This window comes from Ceratotherium simum, chromosome 2 (assembly GCF_057802395.1).
Source record: "Ceratotherium simum simum isolate JZ-2026a chromosome 2, ASM5780239v1, whole genome shotgun sequence".
In the NCBI taxonomy this organism is placed as follows: Eukaryota; Metazoa; Chordata; class Mammalia; order Perissodactyla; family Rhinocerotidae; genus Ceratotherium; species Ceratotherium simum.
Window position 1 is genome coordinate 35060567 of NC_141901.1, and position 11689 is coordinate 35072255.

General features: G+C 42.2%; 1 long non-coding RNA gene across 2 annotated transcripts; it reads left to right on the forward strand.

Annotated features, from left to right (window-relative positions):
- Positions 1-15: 15 nt before the first annotated feature.
- LOC147917881 (uncharacterized) lies at positions 16-11640 on the forward strand. 2 transcript variants are annotated; one of them, XR_015554661.1, is made up of 4 exons: positions 16-180; positions 1545-1667; positions 1838-1992; positions 7774-11640. It is a non-coding gene; the product is annotated as an uncharacterized LOC147917881 (long non-coding RNA). The 2 variants fall into 2 exon arrangements; XR_015554660.1 differs by lacking the exon at positions 7774-11640 and having other exon boundaries at positions 1838-4119.
- The last annotated feature ends 49 nt before the right edge of the window (positions 11641-11689 follow it).

The following is an 11689-nucleotide window of genomic DNA, read 5'->3' on the forward strand; positions in this document are numbered from 1 at the left end:
GTCTTCTGTAGATGAGGCAGTTCCGGGGTCCGCCGTTTAGGCGCCCGTTACTCACGCTCTAGATGACTTCCTGACCCGGGGGGACGGAGTGCGGGACTGTTGCTGAATCTGCAACAACTTCTGTGTGCTGGAGCTCCGGGGCTGGTGTGGGGGAGGTGCTTGAGACCGTGAATGCACACGGTAAGGAATACAAGGATCCGGCAGGGCGGCAGGAAGCAGTTTTCCAAGTGTGATACCCGAGATGTCCTCAGCATGGGCGTGCTTCCTCAGGGTGCGGTGGTCCGTCCGGCTGTACCTGGTATTTTCTTATCTCTGCCGTTTTCCTGACTCTGCCGAATTGCCTGTATGATGTGTGGTAGTGAGTTATGGTGTGTGGGTTTTATTCTATTTGGGATTTAGTGAGAGCTGTTTTAATCCCGAGCTTCTAGTTCTCCTTGCTAGTTTTTGGTTCTTCCCGTCTTGCCTTCCTTCCTTCCAAACTGACCACTCTCGCTCTTCCGCTGACTCGGCGCTGCGGGCGGTGGGGCTCTCTCCTGCGTATTTCATAGAGGCGGCCACAGACCCTGGAGCAGACACAAGCTTGGCAGGTCTAGTGTCTTTACTGTTGCTGCTTTGTTGCTGTTGCTGCCAGCTATTGTTTTTTCTTTTGTTGTTGCTCTGTGAGTGTGTGTGCGTGTGTGTGTATTCCCACGTGTTTACTTGGGGGGTGAGCTTTTGGGGACACGTAACAAAGTGGATGCTGGGAACCTCAAGTGATCTTCTGTAGGTTCTGCCTCTTCTCTGGCTGTATGTTCTCTCCCAGGTTGTTGACTTCTGTTGGAGGCCATGGTCCCCTCACCTCTGCGTGGGGCATTTCCTGTCTAAGGGCTCTGAGATATTTGGAATGCTCTGGCCACGCTACCCTTGAGGAGCTCTGCCCTATGGGCCCACATAATACCGGGGGTAACTGGGAAGTCCACTTCTCTGCCATAGTTATCACACGCACTTTCCTCGTGGGTCATATGGGTGTAATAGTACCCCACACCTCATAGTGCTGTGCAGAGTAAGATAACCCCATTACTCACCTAGCACAGTTTGTGCTTCCTGGTATGATGTGCATTGACAGAAAGATATTTGTTTCTTTCATTGTGTAACACAATATGCAGAAGGCTGCCTAAAACATAAATGTACAGCTTAATGAATGGCTATAAATGAACATAACCAGCACCTAGATCAATACCTAGAACATGTGAGGCTTCCAGAAGCTTCCCACATGCCCCTTCCTCATCACCTCTCCCTCCCTGCCCTTGGCAGTAACCACAGTCTTATTTTCATGATGCTTCATTCCTTGTTTACATATTTTATAATTTTGTTTATTAGGCCCAATTCACAGGTCTGGATTTTAACCTGTAATCGCATAGTATGTATTCTCTTATGCCTGGCTTTTTTCCCTAAAAATTATGGATTTAATAGTCATCAGTGATTCCTCCATTGTGGTTGCTAATGAAATAGACCACAATTTAGTTATCCATTCTATTGACGATGGACATTTTGGTTGTTTCCAGGTTGTGGATCTTTCACACAATGAGGCTATGGTCCTTCTGGTGCAGTGTCCTGGGCACAGTGGATTACACAACAAAGAGTGGAATTCTGGGGTCCTGTGTTATGCCTATCCAAGCCTTTCTGAGGTAAAAAAGAAAAAAAAATCTATAAAGCAATGCATGCAGATTATCTGAGTCATATGAACAGAATAAAACAAAACTGAATGAATGTGATGTACTGGATATATAGATATAAGCCTACATGTTAAGGTACTAATCAGTGTGTTTTCTGTGTCCATCCTCCCTGCTCCGTTCAGGTTTGACATCTTCACAAATCCAACTAGAATGACCTGGGACGGCTGGATTCCATTTAGCAGGGGGACCCCATGAGTCTGTGAGGAGACCTGGCCTGCACTTCCTTCTCTCTTGGGAGATTTTTATGCTTCAGACTCTCCAGAACCCCAAGACAAGGGTTGGCAAATAAGGGCCTGCGGAGGTGGGGGTTGGGAGGGGACAGTCCTGCTCCAGGTGAAGGACTTGGGCCCAAGCTTGGGGAGACCCAGTGGAAAAGGAAAGAATCCCTAGAATCAGGGCATGAGAGGAGGAATGAGAGGCTGTTCATGTGGGAAGAAGGGAGGCTGGAGGATGAGAGATGAGGGCGGGGTGTGTGTGTGCAGATTCTGGTAAGGGAGTGTCCCAGAGAGAGAGGGGCTGCCATTCTGGGGCCAGGGAATAGAATCTCCTTGGTATTCAGCTCTCCATCCTCCCCCTCCTTCTCCTCCTGCTCCTCCCCCTCCTCTGTCCCTCTTATTCCTCCCATATCCTGCCTCTCCAACCCGCTCCCCTTCCTCCTCCATCTCATGATGGCACACAGGGTGCCCTAGGGATCCACACAGTAGGCACAGGGAAATGTGTATTAATTTATTTTAAAATCAAAAGAAAAGTCATTTTCTTTTAGGTCAAAGAGAATGTTTTCACGTATAATAATAGTAATACATTTTCTTTATACCAACACAGTGGTAGACTACACTTTTTAATATTTCATGGATGAGGGGGCCCATGAAGGCAAAAGTGCCTAGGGCCCACAAAAGTTGTAATATGAATTATGTACTTTAACTGTGTGTATTTGTAGTGAATTTTATCTGAAAGTAACGACCTATACAGCAAACCAAACCAGGGAGAAGGACTCGGCAGTTGTAGTGCAAGTCCTTTGTCTCTGGTGGCCTTTAGTAAGAAGCTTCCCTCCTCCAGGGAAGGGGTCCTACCTGGAGGGACCAGAGTAGATTCCTCCACCTGAGCCTTTAGCTCTTTCTGTCCAGCTCTGGTTTATCTCTTGTCCTCTTACTGCTGGATGGTCTCAGCACTCAGGGGAGAATACTTTCTTGAAGAGCACAGTTACTGCCTCTTCTATGGGAAGAGAGAGGAAGAGATGCATTAGGCATCTTATCAATGACCCAGTTTTCTCCAAATCCATGTGGATGAGCTGAAGTGAAATAACAGTTGAAAGAGGTCAGGTCGCTAAAGAGGCCCCATCCGAACATGGCCCCACAACGGCAGCTCCTAAGTGAAGAGTCAGCCCAACTGTATGACATCTGGATAACTGCTTCCTCAGTCATGTGGGCCCTGCAGACGACTGTGGGTGGGAGACAAGGAGAGATACAGCCATGAGGAGGAAGTGGAGGGTCCCAAAGTGGGTGAGAGGAGAAATAAACGAACAATAAATCTAGTGGAAACAAAGGTATTTTTAATTATGCTGGAGGTGAGGAGGCTGTGATGCTTCTCTTCTGCTTGAAATAAGGTTCCCTGAGGTACACCTCGTAAGTCAGGAAGCTTCATCAGACCCCACATCACCTCAGAGTTGCAGACCACAAAGAACAAGGCTCCCGATGTCAGAGCTCCAAGGCTGCTTAGCTCCTCTGTGAAGGTCTCCAGGGAAGGAGACCATCCTTCTCAGCCCCTTTCATTTCAGTTTTTGGCTTACCTGTGCTGATCCTTCCAAACACTTTCTCCAATCTGAGAATTTCTCCTTGTTCAGTGTTGCATGTGCAGAGAAAAACATCAAGGCAGCTATAATTTTCAGCAACTTTCTTTTATTGAGGAATCTGTTGAGGTCATTCATTGATCTGTTTCCATTTGAATTGTCCTTGATGCTTTTCCTCAAAGAAAAATGTAAGATTTTACACATTCTTCTTTTAGTCTCTACCAATCTTTCATACCCTTGAGACTGTGGAGTCCATCTGAGAATATACTCTACTTAGCTTGTGGCTAGTTAATTTAGCCAAAGGATATCTATCCCAACTGCCTATTAGTATTCTTCTTAACGTAACCCGCTATAATGTTGACTCAGTTTCCCCCCACGGCAATGTATTGGGTTTCACATAACTTGAAGTGAATTTTGGCATCTCTACCTCCCTGCCTCATCCTCTGTTGATATGTGTGCTTTGTTTTGATTTTTACTTTCTATAAAAATTAAACTCTGTATATGTAACTTAGGAATTTCATTACAATTCCACAGGATCTCTTTTCTGTGTGTCAAAGCCATTTAAAAATTTCACATATATCTCCCTGAATACATGTAATAAATCTGATGATGTAATTATATCTGCCTTTGGACAAGCAATATATTCAACAGGAGTGGCTGCAGGGGCAGTTTCTATGGAACAGTGTTGCTGGGTCTGCCTGGGTGGGCACATACCAGTGACCTGTGTTGGTGTTTCTCTGACGTACGTGGGAAGATACAGGCCCTGGCCAGGGTGGAAAGGATATATGCCACGTGTGTACAATAATGTTTAGTGGCACAGCAGCTGGGGTCGGGAAGAGAGGTGTGGCCCGAGAGAGAGCCATCTCCTAACCTACATCCTACCCACGGTTAGTGAGCCTGAAATGTGGGAAATTCTCCTGATTCGTGTGTCTCTATAACTCTGCTGGGATTGGCTAGGCTGGTGGTTTCACAAGGGTGACAACGGTCGTGACCTCCAAGTGTTCCACTAGGCATTCATGACTAAGAGAATTAAGGACTGGGCAGATTACTTTTCAAAGTTGAGGTCCCACCTCCATCACACCCCATACAAACTGCAGGATGATATTGCTATGTAACAGAGCTCAAAAGTACATTCTGTGGCAGAAGAAAGTGTTGTCCAAAGGCTGCTTAAACTGAGGTCATTGAAACCTAATAAGTGACTGGCCTAAAGTCATATTGTGGTGATTTATTTGAATACCCTTAATACCATATACCATATATTGAGCAATTGTGTATCAAGCTTATTAAAAATCTCTGGAGTCCTAGCCTGAGCTTGCTCAGTAGGGAAAAGCTAATTTTCAGAGTGATGATTTGTTCGTGAGTTGCTTGTACCATGGGAACCACGTTCTCAGTACAACTAAATTAAGATCGTTCACATTCTTTATAAATGTTACAGTGAATAGAGAAATCACGTGTTCTCTAGAAAACAATGGAGAAAGAACTATAGTAAATACAATCTACTGTGCATGGTTACTATAGCCCAAAAGCTGTGGGAGAATTTAGGATATAAATATGAAGAGGAAAAAGAAGAATATTTATATTAATTTATATTTGTATTCACCCAATCATTCATGATGGTAATGATTTATAACACTGAATTTAAAAAATTCACGACTCCATAGTTATAGTCAAAACAAAAATATTAATAGTGTGGAAGGGGGTGGGAATGTTCTTTTTCATGGCACACTGCCAGCAAATACAAGTATATAGGAATGATTGAATTAGAAAATGCCCAATGTACAAATATGAATATGATAATTGACACACAGGAGGGGTCATTAATGGATGGTAAATTTTTAGAGAAAGATCGTTAAAAAAGAGGATATTCATACACTCTCAAAGGGCCACTCACCAACTTACTTGCTCGTTATAGAAAGAAAAAAATGTGTCTTTACAAGGTACAGATCTTATAGGCCCCTCAGTAACAAAGTGACCAATGCTAGTATGACAAAAATAGTGATGCATAAACTTCACATTCTTGGTCTCCAGGTGGGCTGCACTAGGAAGCACACAGCATTAACTATGCAGTGTTCTTGGCAAGAGGGTCAGCCTGAATTTCCTCGTGAGGAAATGGTCAGACAACTACGTAGTGTAGACCACTGAGCCAGACAACTCACCTGATCTCTACAAACGAGGGAGTGTCACCACCAACTAAAACAACAAAAGGTGAGGAGATGTTTCTGGTTCAAAAGGACTAAAATCTTTTTAGTCGTTTAGAACTCCAAATGTCTCTTCTGTTTGTCATCTTATTGGTGGTGACATTGACTATTTGAAGAAAGACAGGGCAGTTGTCTTGTTCAACAGTCTAAATTCCATGCTTGTCTGATAACTACCTCAGGCTAAACTATGCATCAAGGACTCTGCATAGTTAATGCTGTCTGCTCCTAGCGCAGCCCATCTGGTGGCAAAGAATGCCCAGTGTGTCATGTTGTCTGCTGCCAGTTGCTCCCGATTCCGGTGATGTACAGGATGGGAACTGAGAGGAGCAAGGGTTAAGGTCTCTCATAACTGTGTGTGGGTCTAGGTATTGGTCTCCTTAGCGATTATCACAATTGGAGGCTGAAGGGCTGGGATTTCTCCCCTCAAACCAGGCTTTGGAGTGAAAATCTTGGAGGATGGTTTGTGGTTGTGATGCTGATTCTCAACAAAGGATCCCTTCAGTGTTCCCTTTGGGCTTTAAATTGACTTGCTGTTTTAGATTTTTTTCCATCAAGTGGAAAAGCTTCTTTTTATGATGCGGTTTCTTTCAAATCAGCAATATCTTTTCTTAGTTCCAGAAGTACTTGATATCTGAGAGAGGCAGAGAAAATAAAAACCAAATGTGAGTCTTTGTCAGGTCCTGCTGATAGCTGAGCCTGGAGGAATGGCTATGTGGTGACAGAGGCCAGCAGGATGCTGAGCTCCTGTTGAGAGCAGGCTGAAGCAGGGAGCCACAATTGGCTGAAGGGGAAAGTGAGATCCACAGGTTAGAAGAAATACCTCCCTAAACTTACATCCAGTCTGTGGTGCAGCATCCAGGGAGCCTGTCCTCATCCCACCAGGAGCCTGGTGATGTCCCAGCTCAAAGCTGCTGCAGAGCCTTAGCCAGACCCCTACCACCCTTTCCTCAGCAGCCACTTCACTCCTGAATCCCCTTCATTTGCAGCAAAGTGATGGCTTTCTCACACCTCCCAGGGAGGGATGTCCTTAGCATCCATCGCACACATTCAGAAACAGGCTGCTGTCGGAAGGAGAGGACGCTTGGCAGAGAAACATGCTCTCTTTAACTCTATGTCCCAGCCCTCTGCAGAGGAGGGGCAGGGTATGGGAGAGTCCTCGAATGTGAGGGGCAACAACAACCTCAGAATAGATGCATATCCAGTTCCCCCTTTTACACATGAGGAATTGTGATGCCAAGGGGCTAAGGACTAACCAAAGCCACGGGACCTGTTATTGACAACCCTAGAACTAGAACCCAGGCCTCAGGCCCTTTCCATAATTTGGGGGAAGGTGAGAGGAAAGGCTCCAATCTGGAGGTGTCAACAGGCAGTAGATGCTGTTGAGTCACCTTGGCTGGAAAGGAGTAAGGCTTTACAGAGAAATTCTTCTCCAAAGGAACTGAGGACAGAACTCCAAAAAGAGGAACTCAAAATGGAATTAGCAAAAAGGAGAGCAGAGAGTTTAACCAGGGCCCCTTTCATTTTCATCCCACAGACAGTAAAATTCTCTGAAGGGGATTTCATGCCAGGATACACCTTAGGGCATTTCTAGGAATATTCTCAGTAGGTGACCCACAAAACTCTGAAGTGAAAGTGAAAAAGCGTTAGTTTTAGTTATACTAGAGTCCCATCAATTTTCTTCCAAACTTCTCCTAAAGAAAGAGTGCCAGGGTAAAGAAGGGCATGAAAAAGGATCAACATAGGAGAATGAGACCTAAGATACTTTATTGGGATTTTGCATAAGGCCAAATTTGATAAAAAACAACTTTTTCAATCTGCAGTCTGAACCAATTAGTCAGCTGTGAAATCAATTTAGTGAATACTGGGCTGCAGGTTTCATTGTAAAAGTAGAAAAGAAAGCACTGAATTCCATTACTTATAATAGGGGAGGTATTACTTTTTGTGCACTGGGTTTCTATTTAATTTATTCTTACTGTATCTTGTACTATAAAAATTGTGCGAAACTCTGATCGAAATAGAGAGAGCACGTGTCTAGCCCACCCAGCTATCTTTTTTCCTCTCCTCTTTTCTCCAGGCTGTACACAGAGTTCTGTTGAGAGAAGAATGCTACTTCCACCCATGGCGGATATTCAGCTTTTCTATGAAGTAGCCACACACATGGGACACTTCTACACTGCTGACTGAGATCCTACTAGATCCATAGTCCTTCTAATTCCTCGATGCATCTTAATGGAGCTTTTTAAAAATACTAATATCCAAACCCCACCCCAGAGTGTTTAAATCAGAATTTAAAAGTATTGGTCAAAGCATTCATGTCAATTCAAAGCTCACTCAATGTTTATTTTCTAATAGCATGATTTACAACTACCCACTAGACCTCCCCTGTTTCACACCATTCTTTTTTCTTCTCCTCTCTACCACCATGAGCTTCTTTCCACTGGCCCTAAAGATTTTGGTCTTCTGTCTGACAGTCTCAGATAAATCAAATTACTCAGTTGTCCCAGATAAATTAACACAAGAAAAGAGTACTCAGATGTCTAGGATTAAGAATTAAAAAACAATAACAACAATGGCAAGAACCGACCAGAACCAGGCCTAAAACCTGGGTCTGCCACCAGGACGTTGTGATTACAAAACAAGCTTTCGGTATTCCAGTACACAGTGATATTTTCAGTATTGAAATTCTGGTGTATTTAGTGGCGTAAAACCGTGATAGGCTTTTAAGCAAGGGATGGATATAGCGAAATTCTTTTAAGGAGACTAGTTTTATTGTATTTGAAATTTTAATGCGGAGTGTACCTCTTTGGATATATATTAAGATATACTGATTCAGATTTCATATTTTTCAAAAACACTAACATATATTATTATACCCCAATTATTGTTATTTGGAACTTTAAGAGACTGTATTTCAGAATATCAGCACATGGCAAACCTGTGTTGCAATCACAACATCTCCCTACCAGGCCCAGGTTTTAGGACTGCTGGAGATCCAATCCAGCAATTATACACCTTTTTGGTAGAAGTCACTGAGTATATATTTTGGCCGTGTAACCTCAATAGTCCCATGTTAGAATCAGTATTCAGCAGAGGATAAAACCATGTGTTAACACCCAAAGAATGAACATCTGAAATATTATTAAATCTAAATATAGTTTAAAAATTTATTGTTTTATTCCCCCAAATTTTACTAGTCAAATTTTAGCAGTTTGATGTATAGTGTAGGAGCAATATTTCTCAGTTCCCTCAGCGACTAGGTTGCATCTGTGTCACTATGTCACTGTATTGCACAACTGAGATACCGAGTAGTAAATACTCGTTCTTGACTGAAGTGGATGGAGAGGACGATTTAAGGAGTTGTGTTTCTACATATATACATAGTGAATGTGTGTGTGTATGTCTTGGTTAAAGACTGAAGATGAGTTATCAAGGAAACTTTTCCATATCATTTACCTGTTGAAGACACAGAGTCAGTATTCCTTTCATTCCTGCTTGCGAAACAGACCATCTTTATTCCCTGAGGTCGTCTCTTTTGTAATATGTTACTAAAGGCAGCTGAGTCACAGTGCTGACGTTGTTTCCCTGTTTGTGAGTATGTGGTAGGTGTGAGAAACTGGGATGGGGCCAGCTCAGTCATTAGTGATTGTGTCTCAGTTTTTGGCGTCAACAGTTGGAGACCTAAATTGGAAGTACCGTATTTTGTTTAAATGACCTATTTTACTGAGAATTTTAATTGATTCTATTCTAACTTATTCAGATTTTATTCAGAATTTCTAGCTCCTAAGTCTCCATTGGACACTGAAGCTGCTGTTAAGCTAAGCTTTGAAACTGACTCCGAGAAATCTCATCCTTTCCTCCCAAACTCAACCAGAAAGAGGAATCCTGGCTACAGAACCAGCCTCTGTGGAGACCAGGGGTCACTGATTCACCTCCACCCAGGGCTTTGAGAAGCTTGCAGATCTTAGTGTCAAGGCTAGACTATTTGGAATGTACCTTGTTTGGTTAGATATGAGTTGCAAACCATATTCATTCTGACATAATTATAAAACTAAATTAAATTTTTTAAATTGGGACTCCAGACACTGAAAACACAATGTAACAAACGAACCTGTGTAATCGTGTTGTAGAACAACCATATGGATTAGAACTATTCCAAGAGACTTGAAAACAATAATTTATCTATACCCCAAGACAGTAACAAAACCAAAAACCACTTTTCTCCATCATGTTGCTAGTGGTATTGTTGCTAGTATCTTTATTCTTTTGTCTATATCATGTGGGAAAAAGCAAAGAAGACATTGTGGGATATTCTAATTCTCTTACTCCCTGTGTCCTTATCACAAGATGTTTGGTGTTAGAGAAAGGAGCTTCAGATGAAAGGTAAATGTTCAATGAAAACCCTGTGGATCTGAAGTTGAATTGGCAGTGTTTGTGAATCTATTTGAAGCAAGTGGTAGAAATTAAAGGTCCTCCTGGAAGAAAATAGGATCCCAGAATCAGAACATGCCACACCCATCCTCACAACCTTACATCTATGAGAGTAATTGCACCGAAGAGAGAGATCTAGACCTAAGAACTCCACTAAGCCACTCATAGCACCTGTCCTCTCCTGCATAGAACTTCTGTTTCTCGTTCAGGTAAACCTAGGCATGTTAACGTGAAAATCACAGAGCAGACATGTATTCCAAGGTGACAGAAGAGAAGAATAGAAATAGAGAGTCAAAGATTTCAGCTCGAGAAACGATTTCCCTCAAAATCCATCACAAAACATAGAAAAACTATAAAATGACATCCCTATCTGACTTAAATGTTCCTAACAAAGCATTTGTAGGTACGAAAAACACAAAACTTCACATAAGAAATACACAACTCAAAAGAGAAGTGGATAAGAAACAGAAAATCAGAAATTAGAATTGGCAGAAATTAGGAAAAAATTGAAGCAAAAGAAAATTCTCTGAAAAATAAGCTAAATGACAAGGTTCATAAGGGCAACATATTTGTCTAAAAAGACTAGAAGGGACATTGAACAAAGAAATGAAAGCATCCAACAGAACAGAAATGAAGAAAAGATGATGAGAAAGGATCGAAGTCTAGCTACCTGGGAGACATAGAACTGCAATGCTCAACTCTAAGACCTAGCCTCTTAGAACTGATAGATTTTAAAGAAAAAGAAAACACAATTCCTCTGAAGCTCCAGAGCTCTCTCTGCTCCCCAGAGAAGCCAATTCACATGCAATGCAGAGAAAAATCAATTTACATTCTACATCTCAACAGAACATACAAAGCGGGACGATATCTCATAAAAGCTCAAGAAAAGTCATTGTGGGCAAGTACTTTCTATTCACCAAGCTGCCCACGTATCAAGGCAGCAGAAAAGAGTGTTATACGTGCAACCCTCGGGGAGTCCTGCTTCCATCCTGAGGAGTCTTTTCAGGAGGAACTCCACCCAAGAAGAGGGAACTGAGTAAATTGGGACATTTGAACAGCTGGTCACCACTGAGTGTATTGAATTGTAGATCTAAAACAAAGATCTAGGAGGGGATAAGGTGGGAAAAATAGTGTGAATGGTATACCTTGGACTGGGTTGAAATAATTCTATAAGAAGTGGGAAGGGAAAGATGGAAGAAAAGAGAAAATAGAATCAATGGACTTGATGGTCACAGTGGTCAAAGTTGGCAGTTGACATTTCAAACTCATAGAACAAATATTAGAATTTGACAAGTTAATGAGGGACTAAGATATCAAACAAAATTTAGTGCAGTGTAGACCACTAGCTATAATTTCTTCTTAAATACCAAATAAACACACACACACACACACACACACAAAAACGTGGAGAAAGAAATACATTTATAAATACAATCTACTACATATGGCTAATACGGCCTAAAGTGTATGGGAGAGTGTAGGATATACATATGAAGAAGAGAAAGCAGAATGTTTATATTAATTTGTATTTACATGCACCCAATCAGTCATGATGATAATGA